Source organism: Diospyros lotus, chromosome 13 (genome assembly GCF_014633365.1).
Source record: "Diospyros lotus cultivar Yz01 chromosome 13, ASM1463336v1, whole genome shotgun sequence".
Classification (NCBI taxonomy): domain Eukaryota; kingdom Viridiplantae; phylum Streptophyta; class Magnoliopsida; order Ericales; family Ebenaceae; genus Diospyros; species Diospyros lotus.
In genome coordinates, this window is record NC_068350.1 from 1,297,981 (window position 1) to 1,312,251 (window position 14,271).

Here is a 14,271-nt window from a genome sequence, read left to right on the forward strand (position 1 = left end):
GTGTCTGAAGGCACGATGTAATTAAAAAAAATCAAACATTAAATTTGAACTCGAAATAATCAAGCAATGAACTCAGATGCGTACCAAATTGAAAGCCTAAACTCGCCTTATATCACATATCTTTTTAAAGGCACGATGTAAATAATATTAAGATTAAAATGCAATAATGTTCATTAATATTGCAAAAAAAAAAATTGTAAACAATGAAAAAAATAAAAATAAAAATTATTGTATATTTGTTAATGTTTTAAAATAAAAAAATTACTAAATCTATATAATAAAGCACATAATAAAGCACATCAGTAAGTGCTCTATAATGTGAATAAATTAAATTAAAAATTAAATATCAAACAATACATATCAACCGTCGCCAACCGCCACGGCGGTGACCATCAACGAGGAGGAGGGGGAAACTTCGATTCAGGATTAGAGAACCTTGGGTTCCCCGACCATGCGTGGTGGGAAACTCTTTAATTTTTATATTATATTAATTAAAAAAATTATTGTAGCTAAAATAAAAAATAGAATTAATAAAATAAAAATAGAATTAAATAAATAAATAAATAAATTCTTTTTGAATATTTGCATGTTTAGGTAACTCAATAGGATAGATTAATCAATTTCACATTTCTTTAAATATCAAAGATTCAACACTTAAAAGATAAAATATTAAATTTCAAATTAAACATCCTACTTTGAAATCATTATTTGAAGTTTTACACTAAAAATAATATTTGATCATCAATGATTTAAAAAAATATATATATATTTTTTTTTGGAATTGAATCATCCATGTTAAATTATAAATGTCAAATTCTTATAAATTAAAACGTTGGTATTTTTTTTATTTAGAACTTTTCAAATAAAATTAAGTATTGATATATAGAAATTAAAAAAATTGTATATAACTTTTTTTAAAAAATTAAAAATTTAAAAATAAAATGAAGCCCCTGACTGTCGCTGGTCGAGGGCTTCAAGGGCCTTCGATAGCAGCCGGTCGGGGGCTCGCGGGTCATCTTGGACCGCCATTGCACCCTGCTAGCTGCTCACAGCACCTTGCCCCCACCCGCCATCATCCCTCCCTTCCCCCCACCGTCGTCGCACCTGTCGATGGCGTAGGTGGGTGGGTTTATGAGAGAGAGAGAGAGAGAGGGGCAGCGAGTGAGGGAGTGAGAGAAAGGGTGCAACAGAGGGAGAGAGAGGTAGTAAGTGAGGGCGTGAGTGGTCGTTGCACCCGTCGGCCCGTCGTCGATCATTCCTTGCCCCCACTGCCATCCCACTTACAGATAGTGTGGGTGGGTGGGTTTATGAGAGAGAGAAAGACAAAGGGAGAGTGAGAGAGAGGCATTGAGTGAGGGGGTGAGTGGTCGTGGCACCTGTCGACCCCTCACCCATTGTCGTCCCTCTCGCCCCCCCTCAATGTCGTCGCACTTGTCAACTCGTCGTTGACCCTCTTTGCCCCCACTGCCGTCGCACCTGCCCATGACGTGGGTGGGTGAGTTGGTTTGTGAGAAAAAGAAAGACAGAGGTAGTGAGTGAGAGAGTGAGTGACCGTCGCACCTCCAGCCCCCCCCACTCACCGTCGTCCCTCTTGCCCCCCTTATCATCGTCACACCTACTGGCTCCCCACACCATTGTTGACCATCTCTTCCCCCCACTGCCATCGTATCTGCTGATGGTATGGGTGGATAGGTCTGTGAGAAAGAGAAAGAGAAAGGGATAGGGATAGAGAGAGAGAGAGAATAAGTAAGAGGTGGGCGGATGGGTCTATGAAAGAGATGGGGAGAGAGAGAGACACTGAGTAAGAGGTGGGTGGGTGGGTCTCTGAGAGAGAGAGAGAGAGAGAGAGAGAGAGAGAGAGAGAGAGAGAGAGAGAGAGAGAGAGGTCTGTGTGTGTATATGGGTATGTGTGTGTATATTTTTGTGTATTTGAATCTGACTCATAATGTGACAAGTGTCCTAGTTTGCCTTGTATATAGATATACATAATATTATCGATGAATTTTGAGAATCATGCTTTCAACTCCTAGAATCCCAAGAATTCCTTTGTTTAGGATTCAATTGATGGCTTCTCTAACTTTTATGGATCATATTTGAAATTCCTATTTCTTTTATGAATTTATACGCATTGGTCCCGGTTTCCATTCAATCCCTCTTATCCAGTGAAGGGCTGCCACGATCGGACAAACTCAACCCGAAAACTAATAAATGATAATAACTAATTATTTCTTAAAATTAAAATAGATCTTGGACACAGACATGAGTTGGCCAACCACCCATCACTAATTCCGGATTCAATGGAGAAGGGAAAAGTACCTGCAAAAGGCATCCCTACAACTTTGTTCTTGGAGTCATTTGGCCCATTAATACGATCTCTGGTATCATCATCCAAACAAATTGCCTTGAAATTTGAAAAGTAATTGGTTTCCAAACAATGGCAGTGATAAGTTCAGATTCAAGTGATTCAAACAAAAAGAAGATAATATCTAACCTGGAAGGAAGGTAAGTGATTCAATGATATATATATATATATATATATCTAACCTGGATTAATAAGTTGGAATGTGATTCCAGTATCTCCGATCATTAATGCCAGGTGCCTTCCAAGAAATAGAAACACAAAATTCATTATGAGTCTGATTCAAATACACACACATATACATAATATATATACACACAGTTAGTATATAATATATACATAATATACACACACGCACAGTTGGTATATAAACACACACATACAACATGGCATAACAGACTTATGAATATGCCCAACAGAAATTTTCTTAAATTCTGTTCACAGTAAAAAAAACAACAGCAAAGAACACATAAAAAATTCCTGAGATCATTAAATCACAGCAGTTAAAATTTTTGTTCGCAACAACCAGAAACAGCAAAAGAAACAACAAATCCAATAACAAAATTGTTTCTTCTTGCCTCTTTTCCTTCTTGTGCCACCACTGACTGCATCTTCTTCCTTGCACCGTCGCTAACACAGCCTCTGTTCCCCAATGTCGATCTCTTTCTTCCTTCATTGCCAGCGGCTTTAGCCCTGGGCTCCTCTCTTTAGAACTTTGCGACCATATATCAGCCATCTCAAACACAAAACCAAGGTGGAGGCGAGATCGATCAAAGAAGCTTTAGCCGTCGGCCATGGAGGATCTATAATCAATAGTCAGCCACAAACCAAAGACACCCATGAGGAGACTGCCACAAACAGGCAAGAGGAAGACGCATATATATGTATGCGTATGTGTGTATATATATGTAAGCGTATGTGTGTGTATATATGCATGTGTATATGCCTGTGTGCGTATATGATGTTGGGGTTGTGTAACAGTCCGCCTTCTTGGGCATGTTAAGCCTTAAGAAATTTGGTTAAATTTTTTTTTGAACATTATTTTAAAATTCCCTAAGACCGTATCTAGTGCCAGATGAAATAACTAGACTAGAAATAAATGTAAAGCGGAAGCTGAATCGAACCTGCTCATGCATAATTTAATAATCGTATATGGCATCTAATACAAGTTAATACATAAAGCGTTTGATGATGGAACAATATACATAAATCTTAAACTAATACAAGTTAATATATAAAGCGTTTGATGATGGGACAATATACATAAATCTTAAACTAATCATATTATAATATGGTACATTCACTCGCATCTTGATGTCTCGTGTCACTACACATCACCACTCTCTGAATCATCTCTGCAAGTCCCGGCTGGAACGTTGAATGTTCCAGGGGCGAACCCATGTTAGATGATGAATCATCTAAGTAAGAATACCAAATGCAATGCTATGAGTGTATGCAATGTCTTTCATCGTAGGTGTCAACTACACCCCTCATGCTGCCTATCATTTTAGCGGCCACCTCTTCGAAGCCGGGGTGTATGGGTGCACCCTTGATAGGCTAGCGGTGTCAGTTCGTACTCCCTACGGCCTCATATGCATGTGATCAACAGTATCATTGTGCATGTATGCATTTCATAGTCATGCCATGGATGCAGTCTACATGATGGTTTCATATCATAGCATGCCAATATGATAAAAGCATTTACCGTATTAGATTCAGGCAGCATACTTACAGCTAATTTGTCTCGAACTACGTGCCCAACGGCTATTCCTTAATTTCCTTGCTCACGAGGATCCCTACAACATAGATTTATTTTTAGAATACCAATTGTAAATTTTTTTATAATTTCTTCCTTTTTCTTTTATTCCTAAGCTCTATCTCTTCCAAAATTACATAATAATTTTCTATGCTTCATAAAATTTTACTTTCTTTTTACCAATATTCCTTAAATAATATTCTTAGTATTTTGGAATTTTTCTTGTAATTTTCTAACTTTCATTCCTATTTTCTCTTATTTTATAATAGCTAAATATGTAATTATCACATACTAATTACCTAATCTTTCCATTTATTAATTTCTTTTCACTAATATTCCTTAAATATCACTTATAACATTCTGAAATTTTTCTTGAAATTTTCAGAATCAAAATTCTATTTTTCTTTATTTCTATAATAGAAAAATTCACTTAAATAATTAATAATTTTGGCATTTTCAGAGAATTGCTTTTCCAATATACCATAATTTCAGAAAATTGTTTTACTAATAAACCAGAAACAACATTTCAAATTTAATAAAAAAAATTTCAAAATTTTACTCTTTTTTTTTTTTTTTCTGGCGGGCGCGTGAACCGCACGCGCCTTCTTCCCACTCGCGGGCGCGTGCAGCTCACGCGCCCGACTGGTTCTTCTTCTCCGGCGAGAGCTTCGCCGCCGGCCGGCCATTTAACCTCTAAACTCGATTTTTCTACTCCTAATCTCTAGATCTCGACATTACGAACACATTGATACAAAAATTACAAAAAATTAGGATCGAACTTACCTCGAATCGGCCGAATATCCCTCGGCTCCGGCGAGTCGCGTGCTTTCCGGCGAAGCTTCGATTCGCCTTCTCCTTTGCTCTGTTGGCCTCCAAATTCTCCAGAAACGACGCCCACAACTTGAAGATCAGAACCTCACCCTCTAAACTCACAAAATCACTCCCAATCGACTGATCTAAGCCTCGAAATTTTCGGATGGGTTGGGCAGCGCGAACTTGGCTATTTATAGCCCATTTTCGACGTGCTTTGCTTCCCTATCGACGGCCACGCGTCCCAGAGGCCATTCCTTGGTCATATCAACATTTAAATCCCCTCCTTTGCCCTCAAGAAACAATTTGCAAGCGCGGCCATGCTCTGGCCGCGCACTGCTCTGCAAAATCCGATTTTCGGATTTTTTTTTTTTTAATCTTAAATCATATGTGTATATTTATATTTTTCATAAGCACACTTTAGGTAAAATTAACTTAATTAATTACATGCACCTAATAGATCACTTAATTAAATTTATTTATAAAACTTAGGGTATTACAGGTTGGGCTGAAACGGCAGAAGGGGGCGGCGAAGACAGAGAGGCTGGGGCCAAAGGGGGTGCAGTGAACGGCGGAGGGAGGGGTGGCGATGGTGTGGGTGGGTGAGAGTGAGAAAAAGAGAGGGAGAGACAGTGAGTGAGAGAGTGGGTGGGTCTCTAAGAGAGAAAGACATAGAGACAGAGAGAGATAGTGACTAAGGGAGTGGGTGGGTGGGTTGTGAGAGAGAGATGTCTCTGATATTGGACGGGAAGTGAAATTAATCCCAACCATTCACTAACACTCAAAATCTATCTCAACCATTCAAAAAATATCTCCCTCACATTTGTGAGGAGACAATTCAAAAACAGTGCTGCCTTATTATATAGATATATATATATTATAATAAAATAGTCGTCAAATCATTTTTCGCCCAGTTTTAGTTTTTATTTTGATATTTTATTATGTTTTGTTTATTTTTCTTCTTACCCGAAATAAAATTTTTGTAGATCATTAATTAAGCCTAGATTTGTGAAAAATGTGTAATTCTTGAAACTTGTAGATAATTTTTTTTAACTGAAAAATGCTTGAAGAATGTCTAAGCATGGTATATGAAGAGATAAGATCTAATTTATATTATTAATTCTTAAATATTAATATAAAATTTTAATTGAAATAAATTACAGAAATATAAAACTTTTTTAAATCAAAAAAAATCTTGAGATATCAGGTAATACCATCAGATATCGATTGCCAAGTAAATTTTTTTAAAAAATAAATTTAATTTTTTATTTTATTTCTCATAATTTATCTCTCATTATCTCTCAATAAAGCTACCATTCAAAACTCTAAAACCCTTAATTAATTTCAAAATTATGCAAAAAAAAAGTACAAATCTTATATATGTTTATGTTATTACTTAATTTTGAAAAATAATTAATTGGTAGATTATGTTAAATTAGTTATTTAGGCAAAATTGGATTATTTTAAATAAGTCGTTTAAGTTATTTTGATAAAATTAATATTTTATATAGACTATTTATATTTATCATATGTTGTCATATTTCTTTTGAAAAATTTATTATATTTTATATTTTTATTATTGATAGCAGGAATATGTGAAGTCATATATGGATAATTAATTTTAAAAATTTGATTATTATTATTTATATAATTAATTGATTACTTAAATTATCTTTATTTTTTTATATATAGTTTAATTAATTTAAATTTATTTTTGTATAATTTTAAATGTTATAGTTTTATATAATTTTATAGTTTAATTAATTTAATTTATTTTTTTAAATTTTAAATGTTATGATTTTATATATAACTTAATTGATTATTATCATTTATTTAATTAGTTTAATCAGGCTTTTGGTTTTCAATCAATTAATTTTAATCGTGTTTTCGATTTGCCAATGTGAACAAATTTTGTGTAACAACTTAATTTTTTGAAAGTCATCGTAACATTAAATTTTCCAGTTAATAGTTATTTTTTTGTTATTTTCAAAAAAAATTGACCTATCTTAAATGTGTTAATTAATTGTCAGGGAGAAAATATGAAATCATGTATAAATAATCAATTTTAAAAATTTAATTATTATAATTTATATAATTAATTAATTATTTAAATTATTTTTATTTTATATATATCATTTAATTAATTTAAATTTATTTTTTAAATAAGTCGTTTAAGTTATTTTAACAAAATTAACATTTTGTATAGGTTATTTATATTTATCATATGCTCTCATATTTTTTTTGAAAAATTTCTTATATTTTATATTTTTATTATCCGCAGGAAAAATATTTGAAGTTATTTATGGATAATTAATTTTAAAATTTTGATTATTATCATTTATATAATTAATTGATTATTTAAATTATCTTTATTTTTTATATATATAGTTTAATTAATTTAAATTTATTTTTTTTAATTTTAAATAAAAATATTTTGTATAGACTATTTATATTTATCATATGATCTCATATTTCTTTTGAAAAATTTATTATGTTTTATATTTTTATTATTGGCAGGGAAAATATGTGAAGTCGAATATGGATAATTAATTTTAAAATTTTGATTATTATCATTTATATAATTAATTAATTATTTACATTATCTTTATTTTTTATATATATAGTTTAATTAATTTAAATTTATTTTTTTATAATTTAAATATTATAATTTTATATATAGCTTAAGCCTTAAATATTATAATTTTATTTTTTAACTTTTTTTTGGTTACTCTCTTAAAAAATTGACCTAGAATGTGGTGATTAATTGCCAAGAGGAATATATAAAGTCATGTATAAACAAATTTTGTATGGATAATCAATATGTAAAGTCATGTTAATATGAACAGATTTTGTATAACAACTTAATTTTTTAGAAGTCATCCTAACATTAATTTTTTCAGTTAATAGTTAGTTTTTAATTTTTTTTTTTTTGTTGCTTTCTAAAATTTTTTACTTATCTTGAATGTGGTAATTAATTGTTAGGAATAAGATGTGAAATCATGTATAGATAATCAATTTTGAAAATTTGATTATTATAATTTATATAATTAATTGATTATTTAAATTATCTTTAATATATATAATTTAATTAATTTAAATTTATTTTTTAATTTTAAATGTTATAATTTTATATATAACTTAAATGTTATAATTTTATTTTTTAACTTTTTTTTTTGGTTGATTTTTTAAAAATTTGACATGTTTTGAATGTGGTAATTGATAAAGAAAGAATATGTGAAGTCATGTATGGATAATTAATTTTAAAAATTTGATTATTATCATTTACATAATTAATTAATTATTTAAATTGTCTTTATTTTATATATAGTTTAATTAATTTAAATTTATTTTTTAAAAATTTTAAATGTTATCATTTTATATATAACTAAATGTTATAATTTTATTTTTTAACATTATTTTTTTTTTGTTACTTTCTTAAAAATTTGACCTATCTTAAATGTGGTAATTGATTGACAGGAGAAATATGTGAAGTCATTTATGGATAATCAACTTTGAAAATTTAATTATTATCATTTATATAATTAATTGATTATTTAAATTATCTTTATTTTATATATAGCTTAATTAATTTAAATTTATTTTTTATAATTTTAAATGTTATAATTTTATATATAACTTAAATGTTATAATTTTATTTTTTAACTTTATTTACAAACGTTGTGAAGTTTTTAGTGTGATGAAGTTGGTAATTAACCCTAATTTGATCTTTAAGAGCACGTGTATGCTAGAAGCAAGTTAGGTTAGTATAGTGTTTAAGGTTTTAAGGTTTGCAATATGTTAAGAATGACCATGTACTAAAACATGTTATGCCCACATTTCTCAATAGTAAGAGTCTGATCTTTATTGAAAGATTGAAAATATTGAAATTGAGGAGGAAAATGTACTTCATCAATTTTCAGAATTTAATATCTATATTTATAAAATAAGTTTGGGGGTTCCTAATATGTATGACGTAAGTACTAATTAATGACATTATATTCTAGATTTTTTCATCTAATGATAAAGTTACTACGTTGTTGAAGTTGGGTTGTGAGTTATACATACATTGGAAAACTATGAAGGGTGTTTTGCCAAAAAGGCTCTCATTGACGATTTGTTGACTAATGTAACTAAGAAGATTCAATCGATGATCAAGAAAGAGGATAATTAAAAAAGTTTATCTGATTGGTTTCGGATTACAATAATTTTTTTTTTTTTTTGTTATGACTTATTCCTATAAAACTTTTGAGGTTGTTTTGTTAATTGCTACTAAATTTTATTTGTTGGCTTTTGTTATAATTTCTTATACAAGGTAAACTTGGTTTGCTAATTTTTTATTTCTAAATATTTTGGTTGTTGCTGGATTTATATCTAGGCAATTTTTTTGATCTATATGTTTTTTGTTTTCTTTTATTATTTAGTTTTTTTCTTTTTTTTATACTGATTCACACTTATGTATTTGCTCTTTTTTTTTTGTTCTTTCACTTTTATTTATTTGTATATTTTTTTTAGTCCACTAATTTATAGTGGGTGTTTAACGTTCCTACATTCTTACCTGCATTCTTTTTTCTTTTTTTTTTTTCACTGCACAAATTATTCTTTCCAGCATATTGTACAAAAATTTATCATAATTGAGCTATAGTTTAATAACATACACAATATTGAAATCATAACGAATGAGAAATATTTTCAATCAAATAATTAATAAAATGAATCGAGAAATCACTATTTATACTGAGTAATCAACTATCTTACTACTGAGAGTTTAGAATAAGACATGTCACATTTTTAGTATTTCGTGCATCAAAGTGAAAATAGTGTGTTAGAAATGGTAGACATTAACCCCACTCTAACAAGTCACAAATATTATAAACGTTGGATACAATCTTTTGTTAAACACACATATGTGTTAGTAGAAAAACCATAATAAAAGCATAAAAAAAGTCAAAAAATAAAAAAGGTCAAACAAAAAGGGGCATAGAATAATTGAATAACTAATTTTGTTATATGTTTGTTCATTTCTCATGATTGCAATATGATTATTTTGTTTATTTTCTACTTCTTTATTATGATGTTAATTTATTATAACTACTTAAATTATATAACTTCCGTTTTAATGATTTTTATTTTTATTTTTTACGATATCTGTGCATTGCACGGATGATCCACTAGTTTAACTTATAAGTTGTGTAGTATATATATATATATATATATTGATGTGTTTGACCTGTTTCGGTAACTTAAAAAGTTAAATGAGCAACCACACCCCCCCAAGGGAAAAACATTGGTAGCATTGATCGATTAAATTATTTTTTTTATCTTCAAACAAAACATACATTTTCAATTTATATTTTTTTTCTCCATTTGTCTTTTCTGTCTCCAAGCTCATCTGTGGCTGCCACTGTCGTTGTTGTTTGTTGTTATCGTCATTTTCGTCGCCCTAGCCCGTCATTCGTCATCTCTATTGCCTCTATCGCTGTCTCTTTTTATCATTTAAAAATTAATATTTTTATACATTTTATTTGTATTATTTAACATGTCTATTTTCATTTTTTGGTCAAATTTTAATAACTCATCAGTTCTTTTAAATCAAATATATAACTATTAACTGATAGTTTAAAAATATATTTATCTAAACATTATATAACTTTTAAATTTTACACAACTTAAAAGCTGCTAAAAAATGGGTAAGTCAAACCACCTCTTAAACCTCTAAGATAGTGCAGATGGTCTACGACACACTCTTGAAAGCTTAGGTTATTGCAAGGTCAATGGACTGAATTTGTCTCTGTGCGATTGCTGATAATCTGCATATATTCATAGGGCTAGGTGATTAGTGGTTAATTTTGTAAAAATTTTGTTATAATTATACCCTTCTTTCGATCTTAAATATGGTTTAAATTAGATATTAATATATATTTTATGGTTATATGTAAATTTAAATTGAAAGATGAATGAAATGAAGTTCTAAAGTAAATAATAATAATATATAAAATTATATATAATACATATATATTATTATATGCATGCATGTAATATATATATAATATAATCTAATATATATATGTGCCATGTGTAATACATATATATAATATATAATTTATTAATAACATTAAATTTTTTTTATTTTTTTTAGGCATGAAGAATTCAAGCCCATGAAGACTTAAAGTCCATGAAGAATTCAAGTCCATGAAGAAATCAAAGCCATGGAGAAATCAAGTCCATGAAGAAATCAAACCCATGAAAAATTAAAGTCCATGAAGAATTCAAGCCCATGAAGAATTAAGGCCCAATTTGAGCAATCCATGGAAAATATTATTTGGAGAAGGCCCAAGGATTATTTTTAATCCTAATGAAGATTAAAAACCAATTTATAGAAATCTATTTTTATTTTTTATGTGAGAGCTTTATTAGGTGTGTTTTTTAGCTAAAATCCATTTAACTATTAGGTGGATATTATAGCTAAAATCCATTTAACTTTATGAGTGCTTTATTAGGTATGTATTTTAGCTAAAATCCATTTAATATTAGGTGTGTATTATAGCTAAAATCCATTTAACTTTAAGTGTGTGAGTGCCCATTAGATATAATTATGTCTAATTGAATAATTGAAATTGTGTGGTTTGTATTGCATCTTGTGGACTATAAATAGCTCACTTGCTTGCATTTGTAAGTGTGATTATTATTCTTGAATAAAAGTTTAGTTGTTTCCTTATAATTCTCTCTTTGAGAATTGTTCTTGTTCTTTCTCATTTTCTTTAGTACTTTCTCTTATAATCTTACTTTTTTCTTTCTTCTTTTAAATTCTTATGTCATTTATTATTACTTTATTATTCACCGCCTAAATGGCCGGTTAATTTGTGCCTTTAAATTTCTGCAATTTTAATTCTTGTCATTTAATTATCCACCGCCTAAATGGCCGGTTAGTTTATGCCTTTAAATTTCTGCAATTTTAATTCTTGTCATTTAATTATCCACCGCCTAAATGGCCGGTTAGTTTATGCCTTTAAATTTCTTGTCATTTAAATTCTGTTATTTAAATTACGTCATTTAAATTTATGTCAATTAACTTTCAAATAAAAATGAGTAGTTAAATCTAATCTTGGGTTAAGGCAAGGACAGTGTCCAACGCCAATGATTCCCAAAGAAAGCTGCGCTTTAAATAAGTAACATTAATTTAAATTTCAGTATGAGTGTGTATTAATTATTAAAAAATCACTAGGTTTGGATTGGAGCGTAAGCCTAACTTAGAGCTTTCATGCCATGTATGAGAGTTACTAGAACTGGAAACGCTATCATACCTAAACCCAGATGATTAATTTAATTATTTTGTGTATTAATTGCAATTGGATTTATGGTGGTTGCTTAAATTAGAATCTCGCATATCATGTATGGGGATTGCTTAACCTAAAACTATCATCATCTCTAATTGCATTTAATAACAAACCCTCATATCTGAAATTAAATTAATGTTGCTAATTTTTTTATGCTAAAATTTGGGAATCAACGGGTTGGTACTGAAATTGTCTTAACTCAAGCACTATCCAAATTCATATTTTTACGTTTAATGTTTATTTCAATTTTTGCCTTACTTTATTTTCTAGTATCTGTTGTCTAAAAACAAAACCATAAAAAATCTTGTTGTCAATTTGTCCAAATGCGTGTGCGTGTGTGTGACATTCTTTTTCTTTTGCCATAAATAAATCTCTCAGTGGACGACCTGGATTCATCCAGAAAATATAAATTTAAATTTGGACTACAACTGCACTCGTACACTGGCGAGTATAAACCTCTCACTAAAATAAAAAAAATATAAAAGTTTTATTATGATTTATTTTTATTGTGTTTTAATTGCAGGGTGAGAGTGCAGCCACTAGGGCATGGGTTTCAACTCGCGATTCATTTACTTGTTTGCTTAATTCGAAGTGTGAGGGTCATAGGTTTTTGAGAAGGTGAGATAGTCTCGGTCAAAGATTGTGCATTGATCATAGACTTTCGTGTGTTTCCTACGTTAAAAAAATAAAAGTGGTTTAAGTATTTAACCCTTAAGGTTTAGCTCAAGTGATTTTGGAAGATAAAGAATTTGAGTTGATTCATGGTTCAAACTTGAAACACCAAGCGAATGTTATTTTTGGAGACTATATCCATCACTCTTTGATTAGAATTTTATCAGTTTGATGTGTGCAAGTTAATGTATATGAATTTATAAGAAATAATAGAGTAATATTTAAAATAGTGGTCAAAAATTATTTTTTAATATTAGTAATTGAGTATGAATCACAATCTCAAATTTAAATATAGGAGAGTGTATTTAACTCTTTAAAAAAAATAAAGACTAAAAGACAAGAATTAATTGACACTTTCACCTAAAAAAATAAATAAATAAATAAAAATGTCCTATAAACACGATGGGTCTACCCCATTTGTCCCAATTAGAAGGTCTGTGGGCCCGACTAACTTGATTGATTGGATATATGCATGATTGGTGGTGAAATCTATAAGGCACACAATGAGCATGCCTTGTCCAATCCAGCTAGGCCCCGTTGTTTTGTACTATAGTCATGTTATTGGTACATTATTTATATACACTTTGAGTTACATAATGTATTTAAATGATAAAAATATCTCTCACGTCTTGTTACCTCGCTTCGCCTTATTGTGTCTCACTGTCTCAACACCTTTAATGAGGGATACTTTAGTTATGCGCCTCACTGCTTCACGACACCTCACCGCCTCGCCTCATCTCATCGCCTTGATAAAGAGTATTTTAAATATTTTAACATCATTGTGTAGTTCAAGGTGTACACAATGATATACCAATAGTATTTTCTTTTGTACCATTATCGATTTTGTTTTTGTCACATTTACACCTTTCACTTTCTTTAATAACAAAAAAATACTATTTAGATGCTTATTTATAATATTTTTAATAACTATTATAAATTGATATATTATATATTTAGTATTTATATAACATAAAATATAATATATTCATATTCATATAGTGTTTTCATTAAGGTAGTGCAGGGTCGGCTCAAGGGGTAGGTTGGTGAGGCATGTGGCTAGGCCCTCCAACCCCTTGAGTTGGTCATAAAGTAGTGTTTGTTAATCAATACATATATCAAAAAATATAATATATAAAAAATATTTTAAGTTTTTGTCATTTTTAATATATTTATTAAATTTATCTAGCAAGTCTTAGAAAAGAAGTCACGTGACTTTTTATTTAGATTTTTTTATTTATACTTATTTTTCTCCCTCAAGATAAACATATCTTGATCCTTACCAATAAGAAAAAATGATGCTTGAGTCATTCAGTGCATTTTAAAAAATTTAATAAATAATT